Genomic DNA, 15,372 nt, shown 5'->3' with positions numbered 1-15,372 from the left:
CTATTCCATACATAACCCTATACTGTATACTTTATGAATCAATAAAGAATTTACAATTTTTAATTATAAACCTGTGTTTGTTTTCTATCAAAATTACTTCTTGCATGAATTTTGGGACACTCTTTAGAAAGGGAGGGGAAAATCAGCATTTAAGAAGAGTCCAAATGTCATGAGGTAAAGATGATGGTGAAGAAGAGGAAAGAAAAAGATTTTGTTCTTGGCAATTGTCATTATTTTGGCTTAAATAACATAACAATTCTCTACACATTTGGGTGTTTCTTATGTTGACACAGGTCTCAGGATAAGGAAGAACTTACTGAGCTTAAGAAAAATAGAAAAAACCACAATGAAAAAGATTGAATAGATTTAACAACCTTAAAATAATTTAGCACTTCCTTTTAAAGATTATATAAAAAATATTCAAAAAAACTATAACATTTAGAAATATTTTCCAAGGGCTAATGATCTTCATATATAAAGAGCTCATTTGAATAAATAAGAACAATTACAAAAACGTTAATAGGTTCATGCACAGAGAACATCATCAGACAATTCACAAAAGAAGAAACACAAATGGCTGATAAACATAGAAAAGTATCAAAATTCCCTGGTATTCAAACAAATGTACAATTAAAAGACAGTAACTCTATCAAAATTCCTATGGCCTTCTCCATAGAAATGGAAAAGCTGATCTTCAGATTCACATGGAATCACGCATAGCCTCAAACAGTCAAAGCAATCTTGAAGAAGAATATTGGTGAGCTTATATCTATTGACTCCAAAACTTACTAAAAAGCTACAATAATTAAAACAGTATGAATCTAGCATAAGGACAGATACATAGACAAACTGAATAGAGAAGAGAGCCCAGAAATAAATGTTAATCAATTTTCAACAAAAGTGTCAAGACCCTTAAATGGGGAAAGAACAGTCTTTTCAACAAATGATGCTGAAAAAACTGTGGATGCCCACATAGAAAATAATTAAATTGGACTATTGCCTTACACCATATATAAAAATGAACTCAAAATAAATTTTTTTAAAAAAACTAAACTTAAGAGCTAGAACTATAAACTTCGAAAAGAAAACATTAGGGAAAATTTTCATGATGTTGGATTTGGCAATGATCTCAAAGATGTGACACCAATAGCACAAACAACAGAGGAAAAAAATAGATATGTTGGGTTCATCAAATCAAGAACTTTCATGCATCAAAAGACACTATCAAGAAAGCAAAAATACAATCTACAGAATTAGATAACTATTTGCAAATTACATATCTGATAAGTGACAAATATCCAGAATTTATTAAGAACTTTTAAAACTCAACCAAAAGTAACAATTCAAAAATACATAAAGGATATGAATTGACAATTCTTTAAAGAAAATATATAAATGGTTAATGAGCATTTGAAAAAGAATCTCAACATCATTAGTCATTAGGGAAAAACAAGTCAATACCACAAGGAGATACCACTTCACAGATACTAGGATAGCTATCTTATATAATAAAAGTCTAATATGCAAATTGTCCCTTCTGGTGGTTGTTCAAATGGCAGTTCGACCGTGGTTTCGACCGCTTGATATGATGTGCGCTGACCACCAGGGGGCAGTGTGGAACATGGCAGCATCAGTGAGGTGGCGCTGGTAGTGGGTGGCAGTGGAGGCATTGCCGGCCTCCATGGGCCCCCGACGGGCCCTGATGAGAGCAGGACCACAGTGAGATGGTGGAACAGGTGAGCGGGTGGCGCCAGGTCAGGGTGGGTGTGAGCCGGGCCCAATGGCCCTGTGGTCTGTGGCTGAGGCGGCAGGGGGCGGGGCTATGGTCCGGCTACCAGGTGCTGAGGGAACCAGGCAGGGGGCCCGGCCCCTATCCATCGCCCTGCAGGCGAGATGGTGGAGCAGGTGAGGGGGCAGGGCCAGGCCAAGGCGGGGTGCCAGACAGGGCTGCGGGGCTGCAAGGTGGGGGCACAAGCCAGGGCTGCGAGGCTGGCAATGTGAGCTGGTGCCCAATCTCCACAGGCCACCCCGAGGGACCCACCCATGCACAATTTGTTCACTGGGCCTCTAGTAATAAAATAAAAAAAGAAACACAAGTGTTGATGAGGATGTAGAGAAATTGGAACACTTTTGCATTATTGGTGAGAATGTAAAATACTTTGACTACTATGGAAAACAATTTGGTAGTTTCTCAGAGTTAAACATAGAATTGCTATATGACCCAGAAATTCAACTTCTAAACATATATACAAAATAATTTAAAGTAGGGACTTGAGTACCAATGTTTATAACAATATTATTCACAACAGACAAAAAGTGTAAAAGACAGGTGAATGGATAAACAAAATATGGCATATACCTACAATGTAATATTAATCAGCCAAAAAATAGAATTTTTATATATGCTATATTGTAGATGGACCTTGAAAACATCATGCTACTGAAATAAGCAAGACACAGAAAGAGAAATGTTATGATTCCATTTATTTGAGGTACCTAGAATAGACAAATTCATAGAGATAGAAAGTAGAATAGAGGTTATCAGGAGCTAAGGGAGAAGGAGATAATAGTAGTTATTATTTAATGGGCAGAATTTTTGTTGGGTTTAATTAAAAATTTGGGGGTATAGTGTTGATGGTTACACAACATTGTGAATGTGTTTGATGCCACTAAATTGTACACTTATAAATGTACATTTCATTTTCAAAATTGAGCTATAAGTTGTTAAAGTGTGTATACATTTTTGGGACACCCTCTATATAAAATTTTATACATATTTTACTACAATAAAAAAGGGAGTAATGTACCATTTCCCCCATATCATATTGGCAAACACTAAAAGGAATAGAAATATCCAGTATTAAGAATGGTGATAGGGCCTGGGCGGTGTGGCTCAGTGGTTGAGTGTCAACCTATGAACCAAGAGTTATGGTTCGATTCCTGGTCAGGGCACATGCCTGGGTTGCAGGTTCAATCCCCATTTGAGGGTATGCAGGAGGCAGCCGATCAATGATTCTCTCTCACTATTGATGTTTCTATCTCTCTGTCCCTTTTGCTTCCTCTCTGAAATCAATAAGAACATATTTTTTAAAGAATGATAATAGGGCCCTGGCCACCGTGGCTCAGTTGTTAGAGCATCAGCCTGCACACAGGAGGATTGTGGGCATGATTCTGGTCAAGGGCATGTACCTGGGTTGCAGGTTCAATCCCAGGCCCCAGTCAGGGTGCATGTAGGAGGCAACCAATCAATGTGTCTCTCTCACATCATGTTTCACTTTCTCTCTCTTTCCCCCTCCCCCTCCCATTCTCTCTAAAACTCATTGGAAAGAACAGCCTGGGTGAGGATTAACAACAACAAAAAGAAAAAAAAAAGAATGGTGATAGGGAAAGGGTATTATCATACATTGTTTTAGGAATATAAACTGCTACAATCTTTAGGAAAGGTAATGAATTTGGAGATAGGTTGGAAGAGACAGAGATAAAGATCAATATAGAGATATCTCTCACAATATCTTGAAAGAAATGAGGAAAAATAATGTTAACAGCATTTGCTGTTTAGTGGTAAGATAATAGGTAAATATTGTTTAAGTTGGATACATTATTATAAATTTCAGAATTTGTAATGAATGTATATTGTCTATAATCATGAAAATATTCTAAGAAACACAGGAACAGGAAAAAAGACAATCAGCAATATAAGGCATTTTAAAATGCCAAATGACTGAATTAGACAGTATCTTAGAAGATCAGGTTTTCTGGCCAAGGAAAGCTTCCCAAATATGTGGGTTATAACAGATTATGATAAGCAGAGAATGGTGGAAGATCCTAGTCAAGCAGAATAGAGATGAAGATCCAAATAATATGTCAGCTTGTCTAGAGTTTACATAGGGGAAAAGTCATAAAGTGGCAGCCCTCAGCCATGTGTTCTTTTGACAAAACCATTTTTAAGTGACTGCCAACATCTAAAAATGCAAAAATTTTATATGAAAATATAAATTTCTGGCTTCTCTTAAAAAAGTGAAAAATGTGGCAACACTGGATTTGCAATTCCCACATAGCAATAATCAGCTTAAGCTTTGCCATGAGCTATACACTTTAGGTGGAAAATTTGCTTTCCAATTTGCCACAGTCCTCCTCATCCAGATTCACTAATTTACATCACCTTCCCCATGCCTGTGGTCATTTGAATTTGCAAATCCTCACTCAGGAAATCAGTGTGAGAAAAGAAAGTTGAAGAGAGAGCTTGGAGTCATCTTATAGATGGCCCTAAATATGAGATTATGGAATTTGGATCTTATTCAAAAGGTAGCAGATAGCTATTGAAGGTGTTTGAGTGGATAAGTAACAACAATATTAAGAGCTGAATATGGGAAAGGTTAAATAGTTTGCAGCTTGCAGAATGAATTTGAGGTTGAAAGTAAAAGAAATTTTTGGAGCAGCCTCAGTGTAAAGAGAGAAACTCTCTAAAAAGTGGTGTTAAGGGGGAAAAACAGGAAGAGTTATACAAAAGAGTGAAGAATTGATAAAATGTGGTGAATGAATCTTCACATGGAGCAAGAGGAAAAGGATTTAATTTTTTTAAAAAAAGGAGGAAGAGGGCTCAGGGAGAAGAAGGGCTAGGATAACTGGATAAGCCTGGATGAGGAGGAAAATGGTATTATTTCAAAAGCAGAAAATTTAAGAGGCAGAGCTAATCTAAAAAATATAACAAATTTATGCAAAAATTTATGCAATTTTGTACCAACTGTTTTTCCAATTAAAATGCAGCATCATGTGTTATTCTTCCCTGAATCTTCAACACCTAGCACAGGGTCTGGAATAATAATTATTTTTTTTTAATTTTCGCTAATGGAACCCAATATAATATAAGATGTTAGAGAAATATTTACAAGCAAAGATGTTGAAAATGTTAGAAAATGTCAGGAAAGATGTTAGAGGCAGAAATACAGGTCTGGGAATCATTGACATGAATAAGAGAATAGAAGATATAAAAAAGGGATAAGGTTATTTACTGGAAATTGCAACAAAGAAAAAGAGCACAGAGGACTAAAACTCAAAGAACAGCCATGCTGAAGAGATGGAGGAAAACAAAAGAGAAAAAGTGAACAAAGTAAGAAGAGATCCAGATGACAGCAAACCAATGGAGAAAAGACTTCCAAGATAGAGGTGTTGAAAATATCACCACGGATAAATTAGACAAATAAAACATAGACACAAATGATAGAAGTTTGATTTATTTATATAAAGATTAATAAAAGACAGATAAAACCTAGTGTGTATAAACTTACCATAGATATGGTAAAATTATTTTTTAAAAGCAGGAAGATGATTAACATTTAACACAAAATTCACATTAGTTATTTACTTGGGTGATGGGAATGCAGAAGAATGTAAGGAAGAGTAATACAAGTTAGGCAAATACTCTATTTCTTAATCTAGAGATTTACATGGGTATTTGTTATTAGAAAAACTATCCATGTTTTAAAGGAGAGAGAGGGAGCTTGGTAGCATTTCCAAATCTAGAAATTTATCTTATGAATATATTATACAAGCAATCAAATGCAAATACATTTGCTTCTATAAGTATGTTCACTGCAACACTGTGATAGCAATAATTTGGATGCAACCAAAATGTTCATCAATGGGAACCAGTTAAATAAGCTATGATTCATTTTTACAAGGGAAGACTGCTCAGTCATTTTTGTAAGTGGATAAAGCAATCTATAAACATGTTATATACCATATGACACCGTATTAAAAGATTTTTGAGTATGCACAGAAAATTTCTGGAAGAATATACAATAAACAGTTGCAATTATTACTTCTTGGGAGTAAATGTGAGGAATCTGGGTCAGGGATGGGAAACGTTTACATTTTATTTCTCACATGTTGAAATAACCCTTTAAGGAAGGTTGGTTTAACCAGGGCAAAGTTGCAGAAAGAATGAGGAAGATGAGAATGACTGGAATAAGCCACTGTATCTGATGACTTCAAAGTCACTAGTAGTTCTGACTAGAATACTTTCTTTAGCATGGTGGAAACATAAGATATATTGCAGGTAAAGGAAATCACAATAACAAGAGTAGGTTACTCTTTTGAATATAAAGAAACAGGATGGTTGTTAGTAAAATGACTAAGATAAATAAGGGGCTCTTTTAGGCCAGGTTTTTAAATTATTACTGTGACTTGAAAAGATTTGTAGAGCTGAGCTTGTTTACTAGTGTAGGTAAAGGAGAAATGTCCATGGAGAGAGAATGATCTTGTAGATGGTAAAGGAGAGTGCCTTTAAAGGTTTAGAACAAAGTCAAGACTAGGGAGAGAATAACCTAAAGCATTGGAAGGGAGGACCTGAAAGAAGACATTGATAGTCAGGCTCTCCCTTGAGAGGAATATTGAGAGAACATGACCTCAGAGAACCCTAGGGAGGTACAACTGATGTCTGGGGCAGCAGACTATCAAATAGAATGAGCACAGAAAAGCACTCTCTTGACATGGACAAAAGATGATATTTTTAAGTGTAGGGAAGAAGTTTCACGAGTAAGAAAAGTCAAAAGTGAACTCTAAGAGATCAAGAAGAGAACTAGAGAAAAGGGTATCTAAGTAGAGAAACTCAAAAGTATGTCATTGAGCTTAGAGGTAAAGGTGAAGAGAGAAACACAGTATCTACAAATGATGCTTCATTTAGAAGAGAAGAGATAGTGAAAGAGAATCAATGGCATACCACATTAGATTTCAAATTGTATTATTATTATTATTATTATTATTATTATTATAGCTCAGAGAGAAACACTCACACAAAAATATAACTTCTAACAATGTTTTCTTCAAACCTTTGGACATTTTCAAACAACGCTGCTTCTGCTTTCTCTAAGGCACTTTGAAGTGAGCCCCTGCAGGCCCCTGAGTCTGGCTCACTGAGAGGCTTTGGCTTCAGGTGCAAGAAACTCTAAACACAGAAGTAAAAAGAGCTCTGTGGAAATGACTTCATATTTTCCCTTCCTTGGCCAAAAGGCAAGGAGAAGATAAACCCAAACATCCCTTTCTTCTACTTAGCCTCTCAAAACATGTTTCTGTTGAAAACTATGACAAGGCTGCCCTCCCTAGCCTTTGCCTCTCAGATTCAGGATTTATCTTCCAATAATGGTTTACACTTCTTTGACCTGTTTTCCAACAAAGTGCATCTTTTTTTCCCCCATTTTCACATGTAGGGACTTTATTTTCATGATAGACTGAGTCTCTTCACAGTGTTACGCATGGCATGATCCTTGAAAAAGTCTAATGTGACATGAGAGACAGCACAGCCTGAAAAAGCCAAAATGAGAAATCTCAATGTCACCTTTCTTAAAACACAGAAAAGCACATGACTATTTTCTTAAGCCAAAAGTATTTCATTAAACAAAAGAGGTTAATAGCTTTTGTAGAATAAAACTGGTCAATGGGGGAGGAACCCTGATAAGTACATATACCTTCTAATGATATACAAACAAAATCCTCTTTATTTAGAGACTAAGAAAGGTTGAATGCACACAATAAAATTAAACAAAAACTATTTCAATTAGGATGACCCCCTGGCCTTTTGAGTTATCTATAGTAAATATAGTTCCTGAGTTTGGTTAGGTCTTACAAAGAGGTCACTGGGATTGGGGAATGTGTCAACCTCTAGGAAGCATAGCCCTTAAGTATTACCAAGTAAGAGCAGATAAATGAAAAAAAAAAACACAACAAACACAAAAACAAGTCACACATTAGTACAGTCAACACTAATTATTTGCATAATTCCATATTTTCAAATTTGCCTTTTAGCTAAAATGTATTTGTAACCCCCAAGTCAATATTCACAGAGTTTTACCGTCATTTGAAAATATGTGCATGCAGAGCAGTGAAAAATTTGAGCTTCCCCACACAAATGTTCCTTCCTGAGGTTGAACAAGGTAACATCCTGCCTTATTTCAGCTCTCGTATTCTAACAATGCTTATGGTATATTTGATGCCACATTCTTTTGCTATTTTTTTGGTAATTTCACTATTTTATATGGCCCCCACACATAGTACTGAAGTGTTGTCTAGTGTGTTTAAACCTAAAAAGGCTGTGATATACCTTATAAAGACAAAAATATGTGTTAGATAAACTTTGTTCAGGTATGAGTTATAGTGCTATTGGCCATTAGTGCAAAGTTAATAAATCAACCGTGTGTGTGTGTGTGTGTGTGTGTGTGTGTGTGTGTGTGTATATATATATATAACCTTAAAATACATTATGCTGTTTTAAAACAGAAACACACAAAAAAAGGTTATATATTGATTCATTGATTGACAAAAATGTTGTGACCAGAGGCTCACAGAAACATAATCCTGTATTTTCCCAAGAGGCAATGATAGAATATTTATTAATTTAGTGTTTGCAGTGACTTTGTAGAACATAACTCTCACCCTATATATTAAAGAGGTAATATGCAAATTGACCATCATGCCCTCACAAGATGGCTGCCTATGACCAAGCCGGCAGGGGGGTTAGTGAGGGATGACCAAACGACTGAACAGCAGGCTGCGTGGGGCGACCTGGCCAGAGGGGGGAATGTGAGGGGTGACCAGGCTGGCAGGAGGGGCAGTTGGGGGTGACCAGGCCAGCATGGGTGGGGCAGTTGGGGGGCAACCAGGCTGGCAGGGGAACAGTTAGGGGTGACCAGGCTGGCAGAGGGGGGCAGTGAGGGATGACCAGGCTGGCAGGGGGGCAGTAAGGGGTGACCAAGCTGGCAGGGGGGCAGTAAGGGGTGACCAGGCCAGGAGGGGGCCAGTTAGGGGTGACCAAGCAGACAGGCAGGTGAGCGATTAGGAGCCAGAGGTCCAGGATTGTGAGAGGGATGTCCTACTGCCGGTTTAGGCCCGATCCCTGGGATCGAGCCTAAACCGGCAGTTAGACATTCCCCAAGGTGTCCCAGATTGGAGACAGTGCAGGCTGAGCTGAGGGGACCCCCCTGCCCATGCATGAATTTCATGCACCGGGCCTCTAGTATACAATAAGAAATGACTGTATTTTCTTGAATTGTGATCTTGTCCAAGAAACAACATAGAAAGAAGGATAACTATAAAAGTCAGAATTCTAGCATCATTCATTTTCTTCTTTGTCTGGTAAAGGAAAATGCTAGTTCAAGGACACATTGTTACACATTAATGATAATAAAAATATATGAGAAAATTGATAAATGAAAAGAAAATTCTTAGGTCAGTCCTTAACAAAAACATTTGAATGTGAATGTAAGAACCTACTTTTCATTTCACTACCAATAATTACTAGAAATCAGTATACTAAAAATTGAAGGAGTCTAAATAAGGCTGGCAAAAGTTTATATTTCCACTGGCAAGAATAGAAAGACCTTGTAATCTGTAGATCATAGGATAAAGCCCTCAGAAAGTTATTGCTTAGTATTGTAGCTAAATTAATTATATATACACACTAGCAAAGCTATAAAGCAAGACTCAAAATGATCAAAGTGATAGCATATAACATAACTGTATGGCAGAAAAAAATTCCAAGAATCTTTAAAGGGATACAACAAAGCCCAGCATTCAGCAATATAAAATTCACAAGATCAGGCAAGCTTGTGTTTCAATAAAAATCACTAATCTTAGTACTGGCCAGTTTGGCTCAGTTGGTTCAGTGGTATCCCATTCATCAAGAGGCTGCTGGTTCAATTCTCTGTCAGGGGACATGCCTGGGTTGTGGGCTTAGTCCCCGGTGGGGGACATGCAGGAGGCAGCTGATCGATGTTACCCTCTCACAGCAATGTTTCTCTCTATCTCCTTCTCTCTTCCCCTCTCTAAAATCAATAATAAAAACATATTTTTTAAAAAAATTAATAAGTTTACAAAGAAGCAGAGAAATATGACCCATTACCAGGAGAGAAAAATCAACCATTGGAAGCACACCCAAAATTGACAGAAATTATGGAATTAATTATCAAAGATGTTTAAAATTCTGTTGTACATATACTCCATATTTTCAAGAAGGTAGAGGAAACCATAAATATAAAAAGGAGAAAATGTAAAGTATAAAAAAAATAAAGTAATATTTGAAATTTCAAAAGGCAATAGACTGGATTATACAGATGATTAGATACTGAAAAGAAAAAGGTAAATGAACATGTGCCCTGACAGGAAATTGAACCAGCAACCTCTTAATGACACATTAATAGGTAATATACAAAATAAAGAACAAAGACCAAAAAGATCATTTCTGTGACAATATCAAGTAGTCTAACATATGTGTAATTGATATTCCAGAGAAACTGAGGGATAATATTTGAAAAAGTAATAGTCAAAATAAGTCCAGATTTTATGAAAATTATAAATGCAAAGAACCAAGTTAAAAATCCCAAGCAGAAGAAACATAAAGAACCACATGAAGGCACACCATAATCAAATTGCTGAACACCAGTGACAATGACAAAAATCTCATAAGAAGCTAGAGAAAAAAGATACATTGCACTTGTATAAAAAATAAGAATGACATCACACTTTTATTCAAAAACCATAGAAGCCAGAAAACAATGGAGGAGATGTTTCCAAAGAACTGGATGAAAAGAAACAAACAAACAAACAAAAAGTGTCAACCTAGAATTCTATACCCAGGGAAAACAGGTTTTTGTTTGTTTGTTTGTTTTTCAAAAAGGCCAAATTATGATATTTTTCAGACACACAATAGTTGTAAGAATCTATCACCACTAAATTGCACTACAAGATATATTATAGGAACTTCTTCAGCCAGAAGAAAATTATATCAGATAGAAATTTGTATCCACTGAAAAAATTAAGAGTACCAGAAATAGTAATATGGATAAAATTAAACATATTTTATCAATTTAAATATCCTTATTAGATAATTGCATGTATAAAGCAAAAATAGCAATGTACTGTGGGGGTGGTGACATAAATAAAATTATATGGAATAACAGCATAAAGTTTAGGAGGAAAATAGAAGTATGCTATTGTAGATTCTTAGCCTATACATAAAGTGATGTAATATTATTTAAAAATTGACTAATAACATAAAATACATATTTTAAACCATACAGAAATTACTAAAAGTATATCAAAGATATATAGCTAATGAAAAGCAGAATGTTAAAAAATACATAATACAAATAGGAGAGCAGAAAGTGGAATACAGTGTTATGTTACTTGCTGTTGAGTAGGCTCTGTCTCCTGGCAACCCTATGTATGAGTGATGTCCACAGTGTTCTGTCTTCAACAAGCCTGCTTAATTCCAGTAGACTCATGTCTATGGTTTTTGGAGTCAATTTATATCATATTTGGTATTCCTCTTTTCCTGCTGTCTTCTATTTTTCCCAACATTATTTTCGTTTCCAAAGATCCATACCTTGGCATGATGTGTTAAAAGTAGGACAGCTTCAGTTTTAAAAATTTTGCCTCCAGCAATGTTTCAGGCTTAAATTTCTCTGGAACCCACTTGTTCATATTTCTGGTGGTCCAGAGTATCTATAGAGCTCTCTGTCAACATCATATTTCAAATGAGTCATTTTTTCCTATCAGCCTTGGACTCTAAATTACAAATCTTAAGTCTTTATAATCTTTCCTAATTCTTTCATTGCTGCCCTTTTGTGTCTCCATGTTCTGTTGATTTCATAACTGCAGTTTCCATTTGAACTGATAACTTACTAAGATTAAGCAAAATCTTTAACAAGTTCAATGTCTTCATTGTCTTTGTTATAGTTGTATATTTCTTCTGTAGTCATGATTTTTGTCTTCTTGATATTCAAAAGCAGTCTTAATTTAGCAGTTTCTTTTTATGCTTTCATCAGTAGTTTCAAATGATTGCTGCTTTCTGACAATAAGAAGGTATCATCTGAATATCATAAGTTCGTGATATTTCTTTGACCAAGTTTTACTCCTCCTTTCTCTGAATCTAGCCCAGATTTTTGTGTATATTCAGTGTACAGATTAAGCAAATAGGGAGATAAAATGTACCCTTGTATGACACCTTTGCCTATAAGAAACCATTCTGTCTCTCCATATTCTGTTTTTACAGTGGCTTCCTATCACAATACAAGTTATGCATCAGGACATTCAAGTGTTGAGGCAGGTTCATTCTTTTCAGAGAAACCCATAGCTTTTCCTAATCCATGAAGTGAAAGGCCTTACTGTAGTCTGTAAGACATAGACATATCTTCTGAAATTCTTTGGAGTGACCCAGTATCCAAGGAATGTTCACAAATTGATCTTGAGTACCTCAAGAAGAAGACATGGACAAACTAAATAGAAGAAAAATAGAGTAATGGAAGATGATAGGTTCAAGTGAAACAACACTGGTAATTATATTACATATAAATTATCTAAACACTCCAAATAAAATGTTGATAATCAGATTGGAAAAGTAACCAAGACCTGACTATATGGAGAAACTCAACATTAATATAAAGAGACAGATGTGTAAAAATAAAACAGCCAATGATGTACTCTGAAAACACAAATCAAAAGAATTTTGGAGTAGCTTTAGTAATATGAAAAATTAGATCTCAGAAGAAAGAATATCACCAGGATATAAAAAAGGGACATTTCATAATGATAAATGTATCATTTCAATTAAGAAGACATACCACTCTTAAATGTGTATGCAACTAATTAGAGATTTACAATAAATGAAGCAAAATTGAATAGAACTAAAAAAGAGAAATAAATTAACACTTGCAGCTTGAGATTTCAACACTCTTATCTCCATCATCAATCAAACAACTACACAGAACATCAGTAAGGATATAGGTGATTTGAAGAATAAATACTATCACCAAACAATAGCAAAATATATTCTTTTCAAATACACATGTGATATTCACAAAACTAGATCATATTCTGTGCCATAAGACAGGTCTAAATAAATTTAAGAGTATTAAAATAATTCAAAAATTTGTTCTCTGACTATAATTGAATTGAATCAGAAATTGATAACAAAGATTTTCTAAAATTCTTTAAAATCAAACATATCTGTAAGTAATCCATTATTCAAAGAAGAAATCACAAGGAAACTATGAGATATTTTGAACTGGACAAAATTGAAAATATAACATATTAAAGTTTGTGAGATGCATCTAAAGTAGTGCTACCACATGATCTCACTCATATATGGATAATAAAGACGATTTTAAACTGATGAACAAAAATAGATACAGAAGCAGAGCAGCATCAAACAGACTGTCAAACTACAGCGGGAAGGACAGGGAGGGTTGGGGGGAGGTAAGAGATCAACTGAAGAACTTGTATGCATGCATATAAGCATAACCAATGGACACAAGACACTGGGGGGTAGGGGAGGCCAGGGGAAGGTCAAGGGGGGAAAAAGGAGACATATGTACTACTCTTTGTAATACTTTAAGCAATAAAACAAAATTTAAAAAATAAAATAAAGTAGTGCTTAAGAAAAAAAAATTATATAATTAAATACTTACATTCAAAAAGAAAACCCCAAATTTCTTATTTAAACTTTATAAGAAAGTAGAAAAAGAAGAGTAGTTTTAAAATGCAGAGTAAGGAAATAATAAATATAAGAGAAGAAATAAAAAGATAGAAAAGTAGAGAAAAAATTATACCAAAAGGTGATTCTTTGAAAGAATAAATAAAAGTGATAAAATTCTACCCCAAGCTCAGCAAAAAAAATAAAAATAAAAAGGAGAGGGAAGACTCAGATTACTAATATCAAAAATAAAGGATGGGCATTATAACAAATTCTACTGATATTCAAATACATAATAAGGAACTTAATTCAGGTAACAGAGTAAACACATTACACTCTATCCATCTGAACATAACTATAAACCTGGAAAAAAATTCATACACCAGCTGTATGAGGACTAGGAAAATTATATAACAATGGGTAGATTGAAAGACACCATTATTCAAAATAAAAACAAACCAATGGTGATTTTACCAATTTTTTCCTCCAGTATCTTCCAAGTATTTTCAGCTTGAATCCAAGGTACAATACATTAATACATTTATCCAAAGAATGCAAGGCTGGATCAATATTTTTTAAATAAATCAACATAATCTAAAACACTAATCTAACAAAAAAAATCACATAATCATATCAATGAATGCAAAATATTTTGACAAAACAAAACATCCATTAATGATAAAAACTCTCAACCTAATAAAGAGTATTTATAAAAAAAAATGAACAGGTAATATCATACATAATAAAGACTGCATAAGTTTGCCCTAAGTTTAGAAACACTAAAACAGTGATGGCGAACCTTTTGAGCTCGGCGTGTCAGCATTTTGAAAAACCCTAACTTAACTCTGGTGCCGTGTCACATATAGAAATTTTTTGATATATGCAACCATAGTAAAACAAAGATGTATATTTCTGATATTTATTTTATATATTTAAATGCCATTTAACAAAGAAAAATCAACCAAAAAAATGAGTTCGCGTGTCACCTCTGACACGCGTGCCATAGGTTCGTCATCACTGCACTAATAGCTACAATATACAGTATTTGCTCAGATAAATTAAAGAAGTCCTCAATAAGTGGAGTTATATACCATGTTCACAAGTGGATAGCACAATTTTGTTAAAATATAATTCTACTGAAACTATCTATGAATGAAATACAAGCACAATGAAAATTCCAGATTTTATTTTTAAAACACAGGCTGTTTGTAACAATTTTATGGAAAAACAAATGAATTAAGACAAACAAATCCATTTTGATTAAGAAGAACAAAATTAAAATATTTAAATTATTTTATTTCAAAGTTTACTATAAAGCTTGAATAATCAAAACAATGTAGTATTGGTGAAAAGATAGATGAGTAGATCAATGTAACTGAACATAGAATCCACAAACAGTCCCACATGTATGTGGTTAATTAATTTCCACAAAAGGCCAAGTTAATTCAAAGAGTATTGAAAAACACTTTTGCCCTGACTGGTTTGGCTCAGTGGATAGAGCGTTGGCCTGCGGACTGAAGAGTCCCGGGTTTGATTCCAGTCAAGGGCATGTACCTTGGTTGCGGTCACATCCACAGTAGGGGGTGTGCAGGAGGCAGCTGATCAATGTTTCTCTCTCATCGATGTTTCTAACTCTCTATCCCTCTCCCTTCCTCTCTGTAAAAAAATCAATAAAATATATTAAAAAAAAGAAAAACACTTTTTTTTACTAAGGTAAAATCCTATATAATAAAAGGGTAATATGCAAATTGACCCTAACAGCAGAGCGACTGGGAATCACTGGTCACTATGACACACACTGACCACCAGGGGGCAGATGCTCAATGCAGGAGCTGCCCCCTGGTGGTCAGTGTGCTCCCACAGGGGGAGCTCTGCTCAGCCACAAGCCAGGCTGCCAGCTGCCAGCA

Source organism: Myotis brandtii, unplaced genomic scaffold (genome assembly GCF_000412655.1).
Source record: "Myotis brandtii unplaced genomic scaffold, ASM41265v1 scaffold305, whole genome shotgun sequence".
Lineage (NCBI taxonomy): Eukaryota > Metazoa > Chordata > Mammalia > Chiroptera > Vespertilionidae > Myotis > Myotis brandtii.
This window is presented reverse-complemented; position numbering follows the sequence as displayed.